The sequence below is a fragment of the Euprymna scolopes genome, chromosome 19 (assembly GCF_053919585.1).
Source record: "Euprymna scolopes isolate OS-2025 chromosome 19, ASM5391958v1, whole genome shotgun sequence".
Taxonomy (NCBI): domain Eukaryota; kingdom Metazoa; phylum Mollusca; class Cephalopoda; order Sepiida; family Sepiolidae; genus Euprymna; species Euprymna scolopes.
The window spans coordinates 114,268,511-114,295,050 of NC_136500.1; the positions used below are offsets into that span (position 1 = coordinate 114,268,511).

General features: G+C 32.2%; 1 protein-coding gene across 8 annotated transcripts in view; it reads left to right on the top strand.

Moving 5' to 3' along the window:
- LOC145239883 (syntaxin-binding protein 5-like) overlaps window positions 1-26,540 on the top strand; it is a 678,091-nt gene that overhangs the window by 420,019 nt on the left and 231,532 nt on the right. The window lies entirely within an intron of this gene.

The window sequence follows — 26,540 nt, forward strand, 5'->3', positions numbered from 1 at the left end:
CGGAGTGTTTTAAAGGGGTTTTAGGGCTTATAATAATGTCCAAATTTTCCATTTAAAAATTCTAAGATTTTCCTTGAATTTGATCCATAGTTATTAGGCACCAATTAAGCATGATTCTTTGAATTTTAATTTTTTTAAGACAGAATAAAAATCTGATTAAAGCTTCTATAAATAAGGTTTAGTATCCTTACATTTTGATTTTAATCTTCGTCAGGGTATATAACAATGATAGAAAACTATTCTGTTCAGGAAATTTATTTGTCCTGGGACTGGTATTCCATTGTGTGTCTGTATACACACAGCTGTATCGATCTGGCATTGCTAGGGATCCATTTTTTTTTTTTTTTTTTACAGAGGAGTCACCCTTTATCAAGGTTCTGAGGCCACTCGAGGATAAGGGTTATTGAGTGTACAGCAATCAATGGGATAATATCGTAGTAATCATTATTAATGGAAATTTGGTAGATTGGATTACTTAAGGGGACGGTTCATCAAAAATTTGTTTATGATGGACTTGAAGACAACCAGGTTGTAGTCAGCTGGGAAACAGACAAACGGAACAGAGTTCAACAGGCGTGCAGTTTTAAGAAAGAAGCTTTGTTCATGGAATCTGTTTGGATTTAGGCACAGTTAAAGAGTGGGGAAAGTTATTGACAGTGGTTTCAGCTAGACAGGTGTTTATCGAGAAAGATTGGCGAGGGGGGGTCAGAGATTGGAGCTCAGTCGAGCACTTGCCGTGATAAAACAAAGACAAGCTCCCAACGTCCCTTCTGTGGGAAAGAGGTTGCAGGGAAGAGATGTTCAGTGTCTAAACTGAAAGTTAACCTGACTTTTGACTTAATAAAAACAAAGGCAAACATAAGACACAAAAAATAATCAATAATTCATCAGTGGTTAAATTTACAACTACATCTTCACTTTGTAAAGAAAACAATGAGAAAATGTAACTGGATAAGCTTTGAACGAAAAAGAAAAAAAAAACAAAAGGCAAAGTATGATTATCTCTACTATTATATAAAACGAACTTTGTGTGTGTGGAAGTTCGTTCCCTATGGACTCGGAAACGGCTGGGCCGATTTTTATGAAATTTCACGCGAAGCTACTTGATGTGTCTAGGAGTGTTCTTACATAGGTTTTGTACTAAAATGCATTCAATAAGAATTAAATAAAAATCTGATTAAAGAAGGAAGTTCGATTTTGATCAGTTATCGCTTTTATACAACCAAACATCACAAGTGCATTTGAAAAGTTTTATTGCCACACAAGCAGAAAGGTCACACCTATAAAATCAACCATAGATTCTTTTATAAGACAAGGGCATGTTCGAAATGAATGTTTCTGTTTAGAGGACAATTAAACCATGATACTTGACTTTTTTATATTTAACTTAAATTCAAGTGATTATGTAAAAACTAATTTCATGAAATTAACAGTTGTCTTTTTTTGCTTTTTTTTTTTTTTTAAGACAGAGGCATGTTCAAAATGTTTCTGTTTAGAGCATAATTGAACTATATTTTGCATTTTAAACTTTAAGTGAACATATTATTTACAGATAATTTTATAAAATCAACAGATTCTCTACAGTGCAATGTAGATTACAATGTATTGTGGACTAAGTCACTGCAGAGAGGCATGTGAAACTTCCTCCTGGTACACCACGGGGAGTTTCCAACTAGAGCAATCGATTTAATTTTAAAATGGGAGATTTCACCAATTTCAATAACATGAAAGGAGGATGGAAAATTTATTGATCCTCATTTAGTCCTGGACAACGTCAGGTCTCCCTTGTTCTTCCTAAAATAGATGAGTTCACTTTTTTTAAGCAAAATTCAACTTAATTTTGTTTAGTTTGGTTTGTTGCATATCAACCCTTTTCAGGTTATTTAATTCAGAATCCAGTTATTTTAGAAAGAAAGTTTTTATGTTTGAAATTCTTTATATCTTCAAATATTTATTCATAGAGTTTGGTTTGGTTGTTTTGTTTTGTGGTATATCGACCTTTTTGAATCATTTAATGCTGAATCGAGTAATTTTGGAGAAACGTTTTTAGGCTTCAAATTCATATCTTCAAATGTTTATCCATGGTGTTTTATTGGGATTTCCCAAACGTTTGAGGTAACAAAGTAATGTGACGACGTCAAGAAGAAAGGAAAAACAAACACAGAGTTAAATGTTATAAAAAAACTGTATTTACAAAAAGGGAAAATAAAGGTGTTGCAAACAATTGGGTTTGCGGGAAACTTATCTCACAGATGTGATGTGTCCGTTTATCAATTAAATCTTTCCTGTGTCCTTAGTTGGTATGAAAGAGAAAAGGTGCGGCCTTGGTCTATGCTGCTATTACGGCTTGGACTCCATGTGCGTCCCGTATTTCTGGTGGCGGAGAGCTGGCGAAATGGATGTACTCGCAATCAGGTCCCAACCGCAAAAGAGACCGAAAGTTCGAAGGGGCCGCGCAAATAGGGGTCGGGGAGGAAACTAGAATGGCAGCCCGTGATTGGTTGTTTTTCATCCAATCACAGGGCACTACACTAGTGACTCCGTAATAATTCCAATATTCTCCCCCAAAACAAAATTGCAATATGAAATCATTGCAACATAATTCTCTGCAGTTACAGGTCCTTATGCTTTTAAGCTGGAGGTTCATAGCAGGCTTATTGTAAGGCAAACTATCCCATAATGAAAGGTCGCAGAAACTTGGATTTGCCTCCCTTTGAAGGCAAATACGGCCCATAGTAAAGTTCATAGGAAAATTGATTTTTTTTTTTAAGGCAAACATAGCCAATAATAAAGTTCATAGAAAAATTGATTTTCTTTCTTGAAGGCAACCATAGCCAATAAAAAAGTTCATAGGAAAATTGATTTTTTTCTTTTGAAGTCAAACATAGCCAATAATAAAGTCCACAGGAAAAATAGATTTTTTTTTGGAAGGCAAACATAGCCAATAATAAAGTTCACAGAAAATTGATTTTTTTTTTCTTGAAGGCAAACATAGCCAATAATAAAGTTCACAGGAAAAATATTTTTTTAAGGCAAACATAGCCAATAATAAGGTCCACAGGAAAAATAGATTTTTTTTAAGGCAAACATAGCCAATAATAAAGTTCACAGGAAAATTGATTTTTTTTTTTCTTTGAAGGCAAACATAGCCAATAATAAAGTTCACAGGAAAATTGATTTTTTTTTCTTTGAAGGCAAACATAGCCAATAATAAAGTTCACAGGAAAATTGATTTTTTTTTTTTTTTTTTTTTTTTTTTAAAGGCAAACATAGCCAATAATAAAGTCCACAGGAAAAATGGATTTTTTTAAGGCAAACATAGCCAATAATAAAGTTCACAGGAAAATTGATTTTTTTTTTGAGGGCAAACATAGTTCACAGGAAAATTGATTTTTTTTTTTTTTTGAGGGCAAACATAGTTCACAGGAAAATTGATTTTTTTTTTTTTTTAAAGGCAAACATAGCCAATAATAAAGTTCACAGGAAAATTGATTTTTTTTTTTTTAAGGCAAACATAGCCAATAATAAAGTTCATAGAAAAATTGATTTTTTTTTTTTTCTTGAAGGCAACCATAGCCAATAAAAAGGTTCATAGGAAAATTGATTTTTTTCTTTTGAAGTCAAACATAGCCAATAATAAAGTCCACAGGAAAAAAAGATTTTTTTTTTGAAGGCCAAACACACTAGAATATAGAAGAGGTGAAGATTGTATTCACAAAGAGCTTAAAGGTTTGAAAGAAGTGAGTGTAGTGATTTATTTTGTATGTAAAGAATTCTCATTTTGGTGCACCAATAGGACTATAGAAATTTCATCCCTTCAATAATAAGGTAGGATATCATTAACAGTTATTATTTTTTCTTCTTTTTACAATAAGTACCTATAAGCTAAGGTATGTGAAGATTGTTTTAGATAAACTGAATTTAATAGTATATATAGGGGTTAGTAAGAGAGTTTTTACTACCTTTTAAATTTTTAGTCCTTTTAGGACGTTGTTTCATTGGAACAGATGAGCTATTAGTATTTGGTACATCATTAGGAGATTTTGAATTTGCAGCATCAACTACTCTCTTGGAGTCTGGAACAATTCCAGGATGGTGTGCGTGAGTTAAAGATAATTCCAGAGGATACAGGAGCTTGATGGAATGGACCTGAACCGACCCGTCACCTCTTTTAACTTTTACAGAACGAATTTTTTTGTCGTCACCAACAATTAATTCCAAAACTCTTCCCAGCAACCAAAATGGTCTAGCCTTGGCAGGATTTTTAACAAGAACCACATCATCAACCTTGATACGATTGTGAAAATTGACCTCGTGCAAATCTTTACATTGCTCCCTCAAACTCAACAAATAGTCTTGATACCAAAGCTCACGGAATCTAGTTAGCATAGAATCCCGTGCTTCAATGGATTTTACTACATTTAATCTTGAAGGAGGGTCAGATTTCCAAACATTCTGGTCATCTAATTTTAGTACAAGTCCTAAATTGGCATTAGGACGAAGAAAACAGTTGGGGGTTATTATTTCGAGGTCTGAATCCGAAGAACACCTGTAAGTGAGAGGTCTTTGATTTATGGCATTTTGAATATCCGAAATTATAGTAAGGAGATCAAAATATTTAATTCGAGATCGCCCAATTGTTTTATACAAACAAGATTTAATGGTTCTGATCATGCGTTCCCATGTGCTCCCCACCCAAGCAGCATATAAAGGTATTCTGATATGCTTAATATTATACACTTGGAAGTGTTCATTAAATTCAGAGGAGGCAAAAACTTCCTCTATAAGGTTACAACCAGCTATAAAGGATCTGGCATTATCGCTGTAAATATGAGATGGGATTCCATGCATATTTGTAAATCTGATCAGAGCCAGGATAAACGAGTGAGTGCTCATATCTTTAACTAATTCTATGTGTACTGCTCTAATGTTTAGGCAAGTAAATATAAGCATATACATTTTACTTACACCTTCATCACCTTTCACCCAAACATGTCCCGTATAGTCAATCCCAGTGTGTAAAAATGGTTTAATGAGATTCACACGATGTTTGGGAAGATTTGTAACCTTAGGATACTTAAACGCAAGGCTATTAAATTTTTTGCACAAGATGCACTTTGAAAGTACTTTTTTGACGGCTTGTCTTGCCTTGGGTATCCAAAACCCTGAAAGGCGGATTTTAGTTAGGGTTGATTGAATTCCCAGATGTTTACATCTTTTGTGGTATTCTACGATGATAAGTTCAGTTAAATCATGATCCTTAGCCAATAAGACAGGATTGATAACTTCATAATCATAAGTAGTGACTTTACCTATTCTACCTTTAGTTCTGATGATTCCACTTTCATCTAAGAATAAATTTAAATTTTTTACTGATTCAGGTACTTCTTTACCTTGAGGCGATTGCAGGTAAGCAAATTCTGTAGGAAAGCTTTGTTGTTGCATTACCTTAAGTAAATAAATTTTAGCACAGTTGCTGGGATCTAGGTCTATATGTTTGATTTTATTTCTAACCTTAAATATGTTGGTAGTAACGTTAAGTAATCTATTGAGATCTGAGTATCTACCAAAGGGTACCACCGGTTGAGGCTCAACATTAACTACAGTGTAATTTAATGACGTAGGCTGTATAATAGATTTATTCTTTAAGCTTAGGCACTGAAGTTCACTTGATGGCCATTCTATGGGACTTTTACTAAGCCATTCAGGACCCGAAGTCCAGCGGCTTAAATTCTGCTGAAATTTTTCAAAGGTTACTCCTCTTGTGAGCAAGTCGGCAGGATTTTGATCTGTAGGAACGTATCTGAATTTTACAGTTAACGATCTTTTTTCTTTTAGTTCCTCAGTCATTTGTTGGATGTCTTTTAGTCTGTTTCTTACAAACAGGTTTTTAGTTTTGATGTTGTCAGACAAAAGCCATGACAGCACAACCTGTGCATCAACAGATATAACGATATCTCTGATCTCAATTTGGGAGTAGGCTTTCAACAAAGGTAATAAGCACTTGATGGCCAAAAACACAGCCAACAATTCCAGCGTAGGTAAACTTTTGGGCTTCATAGGAGCCACCTTAGCTTTGGAAAATAACAAATGGGACTTGCCATTTTGTGCACTATAAACTACAAACCCATATGCCCCTTTAGAGGCATCACAAAATATAAACAAATCGGCTGGGTTGGCTTCACTGATTACAAATCTAGGGAACTGCAGTGAATCCAGCTTGGAAAGGTCCCGTGATAAAGCAGACCATAAAGCCTGGTATTCCTCGGGCACAACATCATCCCAGTCTAATTTCTGCGACCACAAATCTCTCAAGAGCATTTTGCCTCTGATAGTAACAGGTAGACACAGAGATAGTGGGTCGAAAACCCTTGCAGTTTGAGTTAAAATACCTCTTTTAGTGGTAACTTGCTGATCAATAGATGACCTAGAAATTTGAAGTGTATCCTCTAATGTGGAATACCTGTAGCCTAAAACTTTCTCCAATTCACAGCCATGTTCTACGAGTTTCTGATCTTTTATCATTAAGGTTTTAAGTTCCTCACAATTCGTATTCCATGATCTAAGATTAAAATGACCTCTTTCCATACGATGATTGGCCGTTGTATAGAGGTTTGATAACATTTCAACAGAGTTACTTGTTTTAATCAGGTTATCCACATAGAAATTTTTCTTCAACATGTCAGAGCAGTCATCAGCAGGGAACATTCGGGCATGGTGCTTTATTATGAAATTCAAAATGAAGGGACTGGCGTTAAACCCAAAAATAATAGTGGTATATCTAAAACAAATCAGTCTATTGCCTTCCTTCATAAAAAAACAAAACCTGTTACGGTCTTCGAGAGATCCGAGTTTGATCATAAGGAAAGCCTTACGAATGTCTGCTAACATCACATATTTGTTAGATCTAAATAATAATAGTAATTCCAGCATATCTCCCATTAAATTTATGCCAGGATAAGCTGCTTCATTTAAAGAATATTTACCATTAGTCTTCAGGGAGCAGTTAAAGACAGGTCTAATCTTAGTAGTAGACTGCTCATCCATCTTGAAAACAGGCCTATGTGGTATCCAAATGTATTTTGAAAAATTCTCAGGAGCTACCTCAAAACGTTCGATGATACCCTCCTGCTCCTGTTGATGAAATATTTCAGCATAGTCATCGAGTAATTTTTGTTGCTCGAGCTTGTTTACTACTCTGTTTAGCACTGAAAGTGCAATTCTGTGATTGGAAGGTACAGACTTGATTTTGTCATCATGCCAGGGGAGTTTCACATGATACGCATTATTTTTAAATTCAATGGAATTTTCAAATTCCATAATTTTACTCTTGTCATAATTACAAGTAGCCTCGTCTTCCGATGATATACCTAGAGAATCTACATCAAACATTTTCTCTAAATTTCTTTCTACTTGACTCTCATCAAATATTTCAGCAAGGGGATCAGGGTAGCTCTTTATCGGGTTCATTACAAAATTTACCCTAATGTCTGAGCACGTAGAGTATTTGGAGACTATGGCATGATAATTGTGGAGATCCTTATTCTTAATCTTCTTAGGATTACACTGTTTATCATACAAAAAATGTTGGCAATTGCCAAACGGGGAAATGCCTGCAGGAAACTCCCATGCAGAGCCCTGCATGCAGTCTATCATTTTGATGTTCTTCATGAATTGAATCACATCAATGCCTAAAAGGCCATGTACACGAATGTCATTTTTTTTGTGCAAAAAGGCCAGGGTATAATTTAAATTAATTAAATTTTTCTTTACAGACTTAAAATTATCAAATCTTAAGTTCATATCGAATTCATCATCGATAAGAACTGGTAGAGACAAGGAACTACCCTTAGTTACCTCTATCCCCACTACAAGTTGGTTCAATTTTTTTGTTTGCGACCCTAAAAAGGTTTTTACCTCGTATTCAACTGGAGTGAGGAGAGATTTATAACACCCTAATCTTTCAATAACATTCCTGGAGAAATAGGTTCTTTGACTGCCTGTATCAAAGAGGCAGTTAAATCTATATTTTTGTTTTCCTTTAAAAACAGTAATTGCTACTATCGGCAAAATGTAGGGTTGTTCCTGCATGCTAGTGTTAGCACACACGTGCGTGGAAGCAGTTGGACTGTTTCCACCCTTATCTGTTTCATTACAAAGTGGGGTAACGTGGCCTCGGGATTTACAATGTGCACATCTCCGAGGTAATTTATTTCCTTTGCCATAGCAGTCTTCTGTTCTATGATTGGCACTTGTACAAAGGAGGCATAAGCCCATTTCTCTACACCTAGAACGTCTCGACTCAAGGGAGAAATATTTTGGACAATGGTTCATAGTGTGTCCATTGACGCTGCAAAATCTGCAATGCTTAGTAACTTTGCTAGATTTTATAGCAAAGTTTTCCAACGTTGGGACACCCTTCCTTACATTATTATTTTTATTATAATTTCCTTCCCTAGATTTGAAATTGTCTTGGTGGGAATTTGGAGTTTTTTTAAAACTGGTTTTTATCAAGGTTTTTATGACCTCATTATAACTATCAAAGATCTGATTAATTTTTGGATAGTTACTATCAACTTTTCTTATTATCTCTTTTTGAAGAGTTGGGGGTAATTTCGAAAAAATTACATGGCTAATCAGTTCGTAGCCAGGAGTGTTTTCTTCAAAAAAATCCAGACCATACGAAGTCTTTAGTTCAGCTAGGTCAGCCTTTATTTCTGACAAAAAACTTTTTATGTTAGCAAACTCTGGGTCATATTTAGGAGTATTACCCAGCAGTTGTTTAAAAATTTCATCGATAATGAGAGGAATATCCAAAAACTCCTTTCTCAATAAATTGATGGCCACTTCAAAGTTTTCATCTTCTAACGAGAGGTGAGACACTAACTGAGACGCGTAACCTGTCAAAAAACTTTTTAAAAGTGATAGTTTGGCTTTTTTTGAATGTACGGCGTCCACACAATTCTCAAATTGAGCTAGGAAATTTTTAAATTCAAATTTACCAGCTCTTATGCCACTAAATTTAGCACACTGCAACCGTGGGGCTGAAACGCACGCGGCTGCGAGTGGCATTTGTGGATTTTGTACTAGGACCGATTCTTTATTGGAAGGAGAAATATTCTCTTCCAGTTCAGTGAGCCTTTTGAATATGTTGTAAACGAACTCCGCCTGTAACTTTTCGTCTTCCAACATACCGCTATCTTCTAAATTGATATCGGCCTTTTCACAGGCTTCACTTATTCTATTATTAATTACGTCGACCTCCGTCAACCATTTGTTAATAAGAACTTCTTGCCTTTTAAAACAAATGTTATTGAGCGACACTTCTGCTGACATTAAATCAACGGCCGAAGTTATTTTCCTTTTAAAGGAATCTCTATTAAAAATCAAGGCTCTAACGCCCTTTATCTGTTTAAAATCATTCATACTGCTGAGAGCAAATATCTACAAGCAAAATAAAGGAAGGAAACGGAAGGAAAGAAAGAAAAAAAAGGGGGGACGGACGAAATTAACCTCTACAGATCCAGTAGTAACACCAAAATAGCATAGGCTTGTATTCCCTTCCTCAAGCGACGTCACGGTTGAATTGAATTTACACAAATCTATTTCGTGTTAAATTATTCCACGTGTTATTTTTAGTCTCTAGCGTAAAAGGCTAGTTTCAATTGTTTGCAAATTATTGGGATTTCCCAAACGTTTGAGGTAACAAAGTAATGTGACGACGTCAAGAAGAAAGGAAAAACAAACACAGAGTTAAATGTTATAAAAAAACTGTATTTACAAAAAGGGAAAATAAAGGTGTTGCAAACAATTGGGTTTGCGGGAAACTTATCTCACAGATGTGATGTGTCCGTTTATCAATTAAATCTTTCCTGTGTCCTTAGTTGGTATGAAAGAGAAAAGGTGCGGCCTTGGTCTATGCTGCTATTACGGCTTGGACTCCATGTGCGTCCCGTATTTCTGGTGGCGGAGAGCTGGCGAAATGGATGTACTCGCAATCAGGTCCCAACCGCAAAAGAGACCGAAAGTTCGAAGGGGCCGCGCAAATAGGGGTCGGGGAGGAAACTAGAATGGCAGCCCGTGATTGGTTGTTTTTCATCCAATCACAGGGCACTACACTAGTGACTCCGTAATAATTCCAATAGTTTGGTTTGATTGTGTTTTAAAGAAAATGTTCTTTAACTTTGCAGAAGATAATTCAGTTTTGCAAAGAGAAAGGAAACAAAAACACAATATCAATGTATATTGCATTTAGGTTAGGAAGTGAGTACCTTCAAACAACCTGATCTTTTAACACCAGACATTTTTTTTTTTTTTTTTTTGTAATTTCACAAATGCCAAATCATTATAGTTTTTTTAAGTTCTTATTTTTCGCCCGTTTTGCTCATTTGTGTTTTTTATCCTATCTCTCTGTCTCTCTCTCTCTCTCTCTCTCTCTCTCTCTCTCTCTCTCTCTCTCTCTCTCTCTCGTTTTATCTTTCTTTTGCTTTTCCTGTTCTTTTTCCTTTTTCTCTCTGTCATGTTTTGTCTTGTCTCTTTTAACTTTCTGGAAATGTTCATTTTTGCCATATTTCAAATGATTCGTGTCAGGGTTCGTACACACTTGAAAAGTCATTGAATTTTTACTTTTGCCTTGAAAAGGCTATATTTCTATTATTACCCTGAAAAATCCATAAAAATATAGAAATTTTCTTGAAAATGTCTTAAAAAGGCCTTGAAAATTTCATTCTTTATGCCCCTGCCCCTAAAAAAAAAAATTTCCTTGTAGGGATGGGACTCTACCAAGGCAACTCACACCCCTACATTCAAAAAAAAAAAAAATCAAATTGTGAAAACCGAAAATGAGGTCGGCCAGGGCAAAAAAATGGACAGGACGGCAGCTATCTTGGTTGGAATTTTAAAAGCTGTAAAGAAAGTTAATATTTGACATGAAATTGAAAGCATTTTAAACTACTTTTAAAAAAAAAAACAAAAAAAAAAACACCACATCAACGTTTTAGCTTTTGAGTTTAAAAAAAAATTGGTCTTACTTTTGGCAGGTAGGTTGCAAAGTAATTGTATGGTAATTATAACATAATTGTCTATGGTAACATTTATTTGTTGTATATTTGATTTTTTACCAATTTTTCAAATTACTGTAGATTGTAAAACAAACCCCGAATTTTGTTTTGAAAACTTGAATTTTGTCTGGAGAAAGCCTTGAAAAGTCCTTGAAAATCAACATTAAAAATCTGTGCAAACCCTGCATGTGTAGGGTAGGTAGAATATTTATATTTTCTTAAGGAATGTCTTCCTGTCTCCTTTAAAACATACCAGTTGATGCCTGCAATATTAAAAAACAAAGCTATTGTAGAGTAACACTCTTCATTAAATCATACCCCCCTCCTACTTTAAAAAAAAAAAAAATATTCAATTTTTCTTAGATGATTATGAGTGGACAGACTGACCCTATTAGTATAAGTATTTATATATAATAAGTGCTTATAATTAGTATTATTAGTAGTAGTAGCGGCAGTATTCTGATTTCTGATCCTTCTATGAAATGCTCAGTGTACCAAAAGTGCTTCGAAACAAATTTGGTTCAATTCTTCCCAATAATTTTGAAGCCTAATTGAAAAAATTGAACCAATAACATTCACCGGCACCTGTTGAACATTTACAAAGACAATGCAGTCGATGTCAGCAAAATTAGACAAATTTGTTGATTTCAGAGTAACAACATCGTATGTGAGTGACAAAATGCGCTCCAAACTTTTACGGCTGAGACATTGTTCATCACTAACAAAAGTGCATTGAAAGAATGGTTCTGACTATGTAGAGAAATAAATTCTGAAGCACAAAAAATCACTTGTTTTAATTGTACCATTACCGTCTTTGGAGTTCTTCGACATTTTAGCTTTTGAGTTTAAAAAAAAAAATAGGTCTTACTTTTGGCATGATCCTAGTACTATCTATAATATAGATTGCAAATTTGAAGCTTTAAAAAAAATTATGTGAAGTTTTTTTGTTTTTTTTTTGGGGGGGGGTTATTTGTTATCCACTATAAGGTTATTTTAGTTTAGTTTGGTTGCTTTACTTCAAATCAACCCTTTTCAGGTTATTTAATACAGAATCCGGTCATTTTTGTAAAAGGTTTTATGCTTCCATTTTTTTATATCTTTAAACGTTTATTCTTGGTAGACAAAGGAAATTGTGCTGTCCACAATTCAAAATAGTAAAACCTTAGTATCTTACACGTAAGGATTATGTTTACAAGCTGTGTCGCCTAAGAAAAACAATGTCACTGTGTTTGTTACACTATTTTACTCCTGAATAACTACTCAACATTGACTAAGGACATATTAAACGTAGTGAATTATCATATTTGGTAAGCTGTTGAAGTAATAAACGAATGCTTGTGTTAGAGCAATTGTGTTTAAAGGCTAAAACGATATCACTAAATTTTGTTATACCTTTTATACAAGAAAAAATACTTGGCGTTGTCAGGGAGTCACAATAGCTATATTACAGTATTACATAACATGGGAATTGTAATAATAATATTACAGTATTACATTATATTGCAATGAAATCGTAATAATAATATTACAGTATTACATTGCATAGAAATAATACTATAATATGACATAACATTGCATAGAAATTATAATATTACAGTATTACATTACACAGAAATCGTGATAATAATATTACAGTATTACATTACACAGAAATCGTGATAATAATATTACAGTATTACATTACACAGAAATCGTAATAATAATATTACAGTATTACATTGCATAGAAATAATATTACAGTATTACATTGCATAGAAATATTACAGTATTACATTGCATAGAAATAACATTACAGTATAACATTGCATAGACATAACATTATAGTATAACATTGCATAGAAATAATATTACAGTATAACATTGCATAGAAATAATATTACAGTATTACATTGCATAGAAATACTATTACAGTATTACATTGCATAGAAATAATATTACAGTATTACATTGCATAGAAATAATATTACAGTATTACATTGCATAGAAATAATATTACAGTATAACATTGCATAGAAATAATATTACAGTATTACATTGCATAGAAATAATATTACAGTATTACATTGCATAGAAATAATATTACAGTATTACATTGCATAGAAATAATATTACAGTATTACATTGCATAGAAATAATATTACAGTATTACATTGCATAGAAATAATATTACAGTATTACATTGCATAGAAATAATATTACACTATTACATTGCATAGAAATAATATTACAGTATTACATTGCATAGAAATAATATTACAGTATTACATTGCATAGAAATAATATTACAGTATTACATTGCATAGAAATAATATTACAGTATTACATTGCATAGAAATAATATTACAGTATTACATTGCATAGAAATAATATTACAGTATTACATTGCATAGAAATAATATTACAGTATTACATTGCATAGAAATAATATTACAGTATTACATTGCATAGAAATAATATTACAGTATTACATTGCATAGAAATAATATTACAGTATTACATTGCATAGAAATTATAATATTACAGTATTACATTACACAGAAATCGTGATAATAATATTACAGTATTACATTACACAGAAATCGTGATAATAATATTACAGTATTACATTACACAGAAATCGTGATAATAATATTACAGTATTACATTACACAGAAATCGTGATAATAATATTACAGTATTACATTACACAGAAATCGTGATAATAATATTACAGTATTACATTACACAGAAATCGTGATAATAATATTACAGTATTACATTACACAGAAATCGTAATAATAATATTACAGTATTACATTGCATAGAAATAATATTACAGTATTACATTGCATAGAAATAACATTACAGTATTACATTGCATAGAAATAACATTACAGTATAACATTGCATAGACATAACATTATAGTATAACATTGCATAGAAATAATATTATAGTATAACATTGCATAGAAATAATATTACAGTATAACATTGCATAGAAATAATATTACAGTATAACATTGCATAGAAATAATATTACAGTATAACATTGCATAGAAATAATATTACAGTATTACATTGCATGGAAATAATATTACAGTATTACATTGCATGGAAATAATATTACAGTATTACATTGCATAGAAATAATATTACAGTATTACATTGCATAGAAATAATATTACAGTATTACATTGCATAGAAATAATATTACACTATTACATTGCATAGAAATAATATTACAGTATTACATTGCATAGAAATAATATTACAGTATTACATTGCATAGAAATAATATTACAGTATTACATTGCATAGAAATAATATTACAGTATTACATTGCATAGAAATAATATTACAGTATTACATTGCATAGAAATAATATTACAGTATTACATTGCATAGAAATAATATTACAGTATTACATTGCATAGAAATAATATTACAGTATTACATTGCATAGAAATAATATTACAGTATTACATTGCATAGAAATAATATTACAGTATTACATTGCATAGAAATAATATTACAGTATTACATTGCATAGAAATAATATTACAGTATTACATTGCATAGAAATAATATTACAGTATTACATTGCATAGAAATAATATTACAGTATTACATTGCATAGAAATAATATTACAGTATTACATTGCATAGAAATAATATTACAGTATTACATTGCATAGAAATAATATTACAGTATTACATTGCATAGAAATAATATTACAGTATTACATTGCATAGAAATAATATTACAGTATTACATTGCATAGAAATAATATTACAGTATTACATTGCATAGAAATAATATTACAGTATTACATTGCATAGAAATAATATTACAGTATTACATTGCATAGAAATAATATTACAGTATTACATTGCATAGAAATAATATTACAGTATTACATTGCATAGAAATAATATTACAGTATTACATTGCATAGAAATAATATTACAGTATTACATTGCATAGAAATAATATTACAGTATTACATTGCATAGAAATAATATTACAGTATTACATTGCATAGAAATAATATTACAGTATTACATTGCATAGAAATAATATTACAGTATTACATTGCATAGAAATAATATTACAGTATTACATTGCATAGAAATAATATTACAGTATTACATTGCATAGAAATAATATTACAGTATTACATTGCATAGAAATAATATTACAGTATTACATTGCATAGAAATAATATTACAGTATTACATTGCATAGAAATAATATTACAGTATTACATTGCATAGAAATAATATTACAGTATTACATTGCATAGAAATAATATTACAGTATTACATTGCATAGAAATAATATTACAGTATTACATTGCATAGAAATAATATTACAGTATTACATAGCATAGAAATAATATTACAGTATTACATAGCATAGAAATAATATTACAGTATTACATTGCATAGAAATAATATTATAATATGACATAGCATTGCATAGAAATTATAATATTATGGTATTACATTACACAGGAATCGTGATAATAATATTACAGTATTACATTACATAGAAATAATATTACAGTATTACATTGCATAGAAATAATATTACAGTATTACATTGCATAGACATCATATTACAGTATGACATTACATGGAAATCATAATATTACAGTATGCTGTATAGAAAGTGTTACATAGTAATAGAAGAGTGTTCGATATAATAGATGGAGTAGGTGTGTTAAAACACAGTGTTGCCTGGGAAGAAGTACTTGTTTATTTTATGTTATGTTGTATACTAGACAATGTAGATTGTATAACTTGGGTGTTATAAGAGTAAAAAGAGGGTCATATCTGGTAAGTGATCTGTGATATAATGCAAAGTGCTCAATATCTTGGGTAGAGCAGGTATATTTAAAGACCACATTGCCCAGGAAAAAAACAATATCCTTATGTTTTATTATATTACTATGTATAACAAAATCTATTCTGCATGGAAGAAAGTCATAATAATAATACAGTATCATATTTAAGTGGTATATAGTAATAGAAGAGTACTCAATATCCTAAATAGAGCAGGTGTATTTAAATAGTGTTGCCTAGCAGAAATAACTTTGTTTTTTTTGTTATTATTAGTACACCAGACAAATTTCACAGTATAGCTCAGTAGGAATACGAGTAACAATTACGTGTCATATCAGGTAAGTGATATACGTTAGTCAATCCAAAGTGTTCAACATCATGAATAGAACAGGTGTGTTTAATAATCACATTGCCAAGGAAAAAAAAAAAAAAAGCATCACTATGTTTTGTTACACTATTTTATACAAGAAAATCTATTCATGTTGTCTATGATTTATAATAGTAATAATAGATTATCATATTTGTTAATTAGTAAATAGTAATCAAAGTGTGCTCAATATTCTAGATAGAGCAAATGTGTTTAAATGCTACATTGTCTGGGAGAAAAACTTTCTTTGTTATTTTTTGTGTTGTATACTAGACAGAGTACATGGTGTTGCCCACAAGCCTAAAATAGGAATAACACAGTATTATATTGGGTAAAGGGTATGTTAGCTAATCCAAAGTGCCCATTATCATGGATAGAGCAGATATATTTAAAGGCTGTGTTATCTGAGAAAAAAACAATGTCGCTGTTTTTTGTTGTTTGCACAATATCCTAAGAATAGTAGGTGTGTTCAAATGCAATTTCATTTCTTCTATTTGTGCTATATATTAAAAACTACAAACGAACCACTGCAAGGTTGATATTGTCTTAACCGGCATTGTCTCAGATGCATAATATCTAAAATTTAGAAAAATTTATTTTCTGGTGGTCAATTGGACTGTATTTCATCAGGGACCGGTTTTTCTGTGCTATGTATTAATCTAGAAAGAAAATTCCAAGTCATTCATAGAGAGACCTATCATATAAAGGAGAGTCATCTATGTGTGTGTATATCCAATTAGAGAGGAATGGGCTGGGCAGAGGAGGAAGGATTTGGGAATGGGAGGGTTAAAACAGAAGAGGAAAGAGAAACAGAGAGGTATAAAGTTTGATTTAAATGTTACACATTTTCCCCCGGGCAACACCGGGTAGCCCAGCTAGTCTATTGTATAAAGGGCAATCGCCTGTGTTTGTATGTCCAACTAAAACTACGAAACAAAGACCAATAAAGTTAGTCTACTTTTGATCAGCATTGCTCTGGATGAATATCTAAAATGTAAAAAAATTCACTGGATATAATTTTGGAAAGAAAATGCTGACTGATTCCATGATAAATCTATTATATAAAGGAGAGTTTGTGTGTGTGTGTGTGTGTGTCCAGCTACTGAGGAATAAGCTAAACAGAAGATGGAATTAGAGAGAAGAATGAATAATTGGCCGAAACGTTGTGAAAATAACTAGAAGATGAGGATAATAGCCCAAATAATTAAATAAAATGAATTATACAAAATTAGTTTTGTTAGATTTTATCTACTCGTGCAGTTTTATTGTCATCTCATTCTTTTCTTAGACTCATTCTTGTATCTTTGAGAAGCTTTATCTCTCATTGGTCACTTTGTCACATGTCAGTTCAAAATAAAATCTTCATCTTTAAATCTGATGGACGCATCAGAAGAACCAATTCAATGTCGGTTTTTTGTTTTCTCCCTTTCTTTACTTTTTTCCAGTAGCCAATTTTTAAAGGAGGACTTTGATGTCTAAATACTTGCGCTGTCTCAGGATATTAATTATTCAAATATATTTAGACACCCTGAACTTTTACTCCGAGATGTCAAGATTAAATGGTATTCATGGGGTAATAGTTTGTTTGTCCAGTTTTTTGGTTCTCTGTCAACTTGGATTTAAGATAGGCGATTAAGATATTTTCAACATTTTTATAGACCAGATCAGATGTTACTTAAATACTTTTTTTTATAAATTTAGATAACAAAATGGAAATCTTCACTTTCGATGTCAAAATAGAAAAATGTTCAGGTTTAATTGCAAAATGAAATTTACTTCATTTAACTTAGGATTTTTTTTTCTTTCTGTTCATATTAAGTTTTCACACAAGCAAGTCTATAACAACCAGATGAAGAAAGAGCAGTTTCTTCTTAACAGCATTTCTACTCTCCTACATGGTGGAACGAGAAAATTGTTTCCCTAAAGAAAACAACACTATAGATTTATTTTAAAACTTTTATTGAAAAAAATCAATTCAGGTAAGTTGATTATGTAGTAGAGCTGACATCTATTCAATGTAGCCGCCTTCAGCCTCAATCACCACCTCGATATGGGTCCGGAACTGGGAGCATGCCTTTTCACCAAGAGCCTGTGGGAGCTTGAATTATGGTGACGATAAGGCTGGCTTTGGTGTTGTGGGAGATCATGTTGGTGATGTTCTCAACATATGATCAAACGAAGAAATCCAGTGGGCTCCATTCAGTGAGAGAAGGGTACAAAGTCGTAGCACTCCTGAAACCAGGACTTGTGGACTGGTGCCAAGTCCTGCTGCCACGCCAAATGTTTGCACCACACTCTTCAGCACATCCAGGTACACTTCAGTGTTGACTTTCAAGACGACTTCGAAGAGGTGGCATGATGTGGCCTTCACTTAAAACCATACCAAAGAACATAACCGTGGCTGGAAACTTTGATCAGCTGTGCCCTCAAGCATTGAACCATCTGGTGAACCATTGTGATGGTGCTGGTAACGGTCTCATTATAATTTGGATCGGTAGGGAGCAGGAGTTGTACATCGCTGCATCTCCAATCTTGCTCATTGAAAATTGTATCACTTTCAGACATGATAGAAAGCTCCTATTGCTCTTGGGATTTGTACACAACTGACTAACTAGTAGATGGTCTGTAACCAAAAAAAGAGAACTGGTTTTCATCAAATGGAAATGGAATCGTCTTTTCTAGGATGACAATTTTATCATTTCACCCTGTATTAATTAATTCTTCAGATAGAGAATAATTAAACTTAGAAAGTCATGTTGACTTCTCAAAGCATCAATGTATGTCATCATCAGAGCACATAGAATATATCGTGTAGGCAGGCTTGTACAATTTCAAAGCCTAAATAGTGTTTTCAGTTAAATTGCCAAGTAATGCAAGAATAACAGAATAAAGTATAGTTATATTGTTGTTTTAGTTTATTTTATTATGTAACAATATTTTGAGCATGGAACCCTTGTAACCTTATATTTGACCGGGGGGGGTGTATCTGGGTGTGTTTGCATCTTGAGAACATCTCTGGAAGATCTCTTCTCATCCTTGATCACCAGCTCCCAAGCATTACATTCCTTGGCGTGAATAGCATCAGTACGATGAATCCCATATTGTTAAAGATCCTTACATGTAATAGCTTTGTGTCATCCGAATGGGTGATTATTCCATTGTACAGTTTGATTTGTTTATGTTAGGTGTCATTAATTCTCTCCATAGAATTAGCTGGATTGATATTGGATGTCATGCAGGAAATTGAATATTTTGGAAAAAAGAGGTGAACAACAATTTATTTATTTTTTTTTTTTTAAAGAAAAATATAGAATTTATTATTCACATTGCAAAAACTCTGAAAAACTCAAAAAATCGTCAGAATTGGTTTGCAAGGCAACCAGCTTGCAAGAAAAAAAAAAAAAAAAAAAGCTCCCAACTACTAAGTTCTGTCTCTCTCTTTTTCTTTCTCAAATCAACAGTAGATAGAGGAGGGGTAAAAACCTTCAGTAAAAATAAGAGAAAGCAAAAATACATATAAAAAACAGTTCTCATATATTGTATTAAGTTCAACAAATTGACATCTTCAATAGTTCCATAAACATCTATCGAACTCAGGATTAGATTTGATTAACATACTTTCCTAAAGCTATGTGATGCAACAATACTTGCCTTTCCATGAGAGCAAAGTCAAGTGCAAGGCAAGGCTTTTAATGTGGAAGATTTCAGCTACAACTAAAGGGGCGCCCATCATTGTACCACACGCAAATACACATTATAGACCTCGGTTTATCCCAAGAATTGAGAAAAACTGTTTAACCTCCAAAAATTTGATATAAAAGCACAACCATTATGCTCCTTTCAAAATTTGTTTATATATCATTCAAACACGGTAGTGTTTGGATGATATATTGTTAAGTGGCCATTTTAGTCATTTAGAACTGCTTTAAAGTGTCACCACTCACTCATTTTTTTTGGACCAAATTTTAAACAGTTATTACATTTTATAGATCACCTTCCCAGCTATATTGTGACAAAATTTTTTTTCCAATTTTCATTCAGTAAAACAAAAGTTATGATGAATTTACTGGTGTTCATAATCGTAAAAAGATGTAAGGAGGTGAGCGATGTTTTTTATGACTGGTTTTCAAAGCAACCACGTCGCTTCAGCAACTAATGTTGCTACTAATTTACTGCTGTTGCGAAAAAGAAATAACAAGTGAAACGGACAGAATGAAAAGGAGATAAGTAGGGGGATTTTATTGAAGCAGACAAGTACTGTACATTGTTATTACATATGTATATGCTATGTTTATGGGGGCCAAAAAATAAGACTGAAATTAAGCAAACAAGTGAATTTATTAGAAGCCTGGAAAAATCATGGATTACAATAGAAAAATGCAAGCATGAAAAGTAATATGGTTAAGCTCAAACATGGAAAAGTAAAGGAGTAGTTGTTAAAACTGGAAAAGTAAAGGATAAGATATTCTAGTAAAAAATATAAATTTATAACTTAAAATATTGCAGTATCAAAAAAAAATTTTTTAATTCAATTTAACATTATATAATCAATTCTTAATCAAAACCGAAATCATTATGGATAAAAAAAGAAGGCAAACACAAGTAATCAAGATGGGAAAAATGAACAAGAAGCCAAAACAACAACATCCCAAGCACGGCCCAGATTGACATCCAGATCCAAACAAAAAAAAAGAAAAAATCTCAATAAAACATTTCACCAAAGACACAAACTCAGATAAAAGACAAACCCTCTACCTCTAAAGAGATGGAACTAGAGGAAAATTAAATAACCTCATGGATAGAAATAAAAAGAAAAAAAAAACAAAGCAAATAATCCAATAAATTGTTGTGGAATAAAATCCAATTATAACAAACTTCTTATACTTATTTCACTCTTCAATCCAGCCATTGTCTACGTACAAGAAACCTTCCTACAAAAACAGTAGCAATTTCAAAGCACCAAACTATGAACACAACTATTTCCATAACACAGACCTTCATGCTAATGGAGGCCCCTCAATTCTTGTAAAAAATGACATACCTGAAAGTAATTTCTCTGTCAAAACAAATTTCCAAGCAATTACAACTCTAGTCAAATTATACAAAACAATCTGCTCAATATACCCCATGCATCAATAAATGAAAATGAACTAGAAAATTTAATCAAACAACTACCTTCACCGTTCATCCTCCTAGGAAACTTTAACCGCCACAGTACATTATGTGGATGCAATTCACAAACTCAAAAGGAAATAAAATTGAACAACTAATTAACAAAAATGACTTATGCCTCCTCAATCGAAAAATCCCACATACTATCAACAATTCAACAAACAAATCAACTAGTGCCATTGATCTTACCATGTGTGATCCATCAAGCTTCTTGGATTATACATGGAGCACTTACAAAGAACCATGTGGAAGTGATCACTACCCTATTATAATCAATTACAATTACTCCATCTAAGACCACATATCCAGATGGAACACAAAGAAAGCCAACTGGGACAAATTCAATGAACTGTTCACTACAATTAACAAAACACTAAATCCAAACAATGGAAGAATTCACAGAAGTACTCATAACAATATTTAAAAAAATGCATACCCAAAAGTTCTCCTACTGAAAAAAACAAAAAACAAATCATGGTTCAATACAGAATGTAGAATAGCTACCAGACAAAGAAAGGCAGCCTTAAGAAAATTTAAAAAACAATCAACAACTTAATAAAATACAAACACCAAAGAGTTAAAACTCGAAAAACCATTAAAAATCAAAAAAAACTCTACTGGCAACAATTTGCTCACAAAATCAACACTGCCACTAAACCCAAAACCATTTAGAAAATGGTTAGAAAATATAACCCAATCAAATATCTCCTCACCAACAAAAAATAGAAAATAACAGAAAAAAACAATATTGCCAACAAACTAGCTAAAACTTTTGCCAAAAACTCATCATAAAAACACTACAATAGACAATTCCAAATGCTTAAGAAACATGAAGAAAAATACAAAATAAACTTTAACTCCAAAACCCAAGAGCCTTACAATGAAATCTTCTCACTCAATGAACTAGAAACCATCATAGAAAAATGCCACAACTCGGCTGTAGGGCCAGATGAAGTGCACTACAGCTTCTTTAAACAAATTTCACCTGAATCATTAAAACTCCTTTTCAAAATTTATAAGATATGGGGAAACAAAAGATTTCCCAAGTTCATGGAAACAAGCAACAGTAATACCGATACCCAAATTGGGAAAAGATACATCAAACCCAGAAAACTACAGAACAATAGTTCCACAAGCTGCCTATGCAAAACGTTTGAAAGAATAACCAACTACCGCCTTACATGTTATTTAGATAGCAACAAAATAACTTCAAAAACTCAATGTGGATACCAAAAAAAATCAAGGATGTATAGACCACATCACTAACCTCGAAAATGAAATCAGAGAAGCTGTCATTAATAAGGAACATGTAACATCTGTTTTTTTTTTTTTATCTTGAGAAAGCATATGAAACTAGTTGGAAGCATGGCATCATGAAAGATTTCCACAACATTGGACTAAGAGACAGACTACCTGAATTCATAAAAAAAACTAACGAGCAAATCTTTCCAAGTTTGTATAGACTCTACTTTATCAGACCCGTAGAATCACTGAGTGCCTCAAGACAGCATATTGTCAACAACACTCTTCATCATCAAAATTGACAATATTTAAAAAAAGAACTCTCTCCTGATATATATAGCTCCTAATATGTAGATGACTGCTCAATCATCAAAAGATCAAAATACATTCACACCAAATTACAAAAAACATAAATAAAATTAATAAATGGGCAATAAGAAATGGTTTCAAATTTTCAAAAACTAAAACAAAAGTATCCATTTCTGTAACCAATGCAAACTCCATTCTGATCCAACCTTACAGATTGAAACCGAAAAAATTCCACTTGTAAACAAACACCATCTAGGAATCATATTTGACAAAAAATTTAAACTTCATTCCACGCATCAATTACATTAAAACCAAATGCAATAAAACAACTCTTACGACTCATCCCCCATACAGATTGGGGAGTTGACAAAAACACACTACTCAAACTATATAGAGCAATAATCAGATCAAAAATAGACTATGGCAGCTTTATATATCCATTCACCAGAAAGTCATATCAAAAAACCCTCAACCCAATATGCCACTCCGGACTAAGGCTAGCTCTGGGAGTGTGTCAAACCTTCGTTGTAGAAAGCCTATCCGCAGAAGCGCATGAAACCCCTCCAATGCTCAGAAACCAAAATCTTGGTCTAAACTACTATATAAAATTAACAATCAACCCCACAAACCCTGCACACAATAGCACTTTAAACACAAATCATAAACACATTTTCAACCAAAAAAGAAAATACAATCAAAACTTTTGGACTCAGAATAAAACTGATCTCCAAAGAAGCAAATCTACCCATAACCAAAACCCATGAAACTGTCCCATTCAAAACCCCCTTGCTGGAAAAATGTATCCCCCAATATCAATCTAAGTTCAAGCAAACATGAAAAGAAACATACCCATCCAATAACTTACCATGATGGTCTCAATAAAATCAAAGAAGTATCCAAACCACACACATCTATACAGATGGGTCTAAACGAAATAACACAACAGCCAGTGCAGCAATACTCAACAAACCAACCAAAAAACAAACAAACCTCCCAAAAGAAACATCAATTTTCAGTGCCAAAATACATGCTCTGGTCCTAGCTCTCAGTCTAGCCTCCAATAATAAAGAATCCAAATTTATAATCCTTTCAGACTCCCAATCTACTTTAAAAGCTATAAAAAAATAAAAAGATGGACAACCCTCTAATCGCAAAATTACTCCACAAATTAACAGAATTAAACAGTCAAAAAGAAATTATTTTCTGCTGGACACCGAGTCATTCTGGTATCAAAGGTAACAAATTTGCAGATGCAGCAGCAAAAATTGCCTTATATGTTCCAATTGATGCAAATTTAAAAATTCCATACATAGATTATACATACACAACAGAGAAATTGCAAATATACTGGAATGAATATCTAACAACCAACTTCATGAAATAATGCCAAAAATTAAAAAAACAAGAACAAAGTACTAAACAAAAGAAGTCAAACTAACAAGAATAAAAATAAGCCAGACACATTTAACCCACTCATCTCTTAAAAAAAAAAAAAAAAAAAAAGTCAACCCATCTGTATACCTTGTCAAACACAACTCACAATAAAATGTATACTAATTGAATGCACTGCTTTTGTAACAACAAAGAATAATTTCTACAAAGAAAAAATATTAAGAATTTTTTTCTGATGAAAACAATCCCCCGCATCATTCTTTCATACCTTAAAAAAATTGGCCTTTATCAAAAACAGTTAAAAAAGAACTTGCTCATACAACAGCTAGAGCAGGGGGCAAAGGTTCCCTGAACCCATAGACACTCGGTATAAAATAACCTAAAGGATTGACATGTCATAAAATCCAACAAAACAGACAACTTAAAGTTAAAAATGCAAAAGTAAAATATCATGATTCAATGTTGCTTTAAACAAAAACATTCATTTCGAATGCGCCCCTGTCGTATCAAAGAACCAACTGTTGATTTTATGAAATTGTTTTTACATAATCACTTGAATTAAAGTTAAACGTACAAAAGTCAAGTATCATGGTTCAATTGTGTTCTAAATAGAAACATTCATTTCAAACGCGCCTCTGTCTTATAAAAGAATCTATAGTTAATTTTATAGACTTTTCTGCTTGTATGATGATAAAATTTTTCAAATGCACTTGTTAGGTTGTATAAATGTGTTAACTTTGGTCAAAATCGGGCTTCCTTCTTTAATTTAAGTGGAGATCACATTGATCACAGGACGATGATTTGTTTTTTATTTATCTCATTTGGTTGGGTGCTGGCTAATACACATTTTTGGGTGGTGGGGCTTAAATTAGCAACTACATGCAAAACGTATCGACTTTTTTAGAATTTGGAGGGTGGGATAAACTCAAAGGATAGAAAATACTCATGGTTGGCTAAATAAAAGTGATAACAAGCGCAAAGATTTAAAACAGTAGAAGACATTTAAAATATTCAAAACAATGTAGAAATTATTCCAATTTATTTTTTTGTTTTCTGTTTCAAATATAACTGGGGGCGGGGGTAAACACTTAACCCATTTGCTACTTTTGCAGTTTATGGACTGTAAATCCATTCTTACTTAGAGGGGGAGGGCTTTCTTAACTATTCTGTATTTTCACTTAAAAATTTAATAAACAAAAGATACGGTAGAATGGAATTTGATTTTAAAATTATATCTATGCAGCTCATAAAACTGCAGAAGTACTAAACAAATATAAACACGAAAATGTAATCGCCCTAAAAAAGAAGAATCTATATTTAAAAATTTTTTATCCTTAATTAAATGTTTTAATTATTTTTTAAAAGCATGGACAACGCACATTAGATGATTTAAAAATAAAAATTATGAACTAAATTAATTAACCCATACAGCATAACACACAAAATATAATTTGTCTCAACAATGGAAAAAAAAAGTTGAAATCTCCAATCGATTACAGATACACTTAAACTATTAAAAAATGTGTAAAAATATATCCAAGTTAGGAGATAATATTTGATGTGGTTTCTGTGTCAAATTATTATTTGCATGAATAAAATTCAGATAGCCAAGTAAAAAGTGGGCAAATTATTTTTAAATTATCCGCACGTAATAAATTTGAGTAAATGCTGCCTCAGTCTAGAAAGTTTTTTTTTTTTTTTTTTTTTTGTGAATTCGTGTATTTACTGTTAATCAAATCTTTAAACACTTCCCTTCCTCAAGAGAATTCTGACAGCCTCCACACTGAATGATTAAATACTAGCGGAAGTAAAATTAATCTTCTGTTTACCTTTTTTTTATTTTTTTAATGTGGGTGGGGCTAAAAATTTAAAATAATTTTAACATAGTTAAAAAGAAAAACCCATCCTTTTATCACCCTCTCTGCAGGCACCTTTGCAGTAAGTGGATGTTGTAAGAACAACTTTTGCTTAAGTTGTTTAAAATTTATGGTGTAGACTGTAGGAGAGTGTATATACATAGGCTATGACCTTGACCGTTACCTTGGAAAATGGTGTGCACCACCCTTAGGTGGGGGACTATCATCATGCCAGGTTTGGTCATGATCGGTCCAGTGGTGTGGGCTGTAGGACAGTTGTACATACAGACATATGAATGCTACTACTCTCTCTCTATA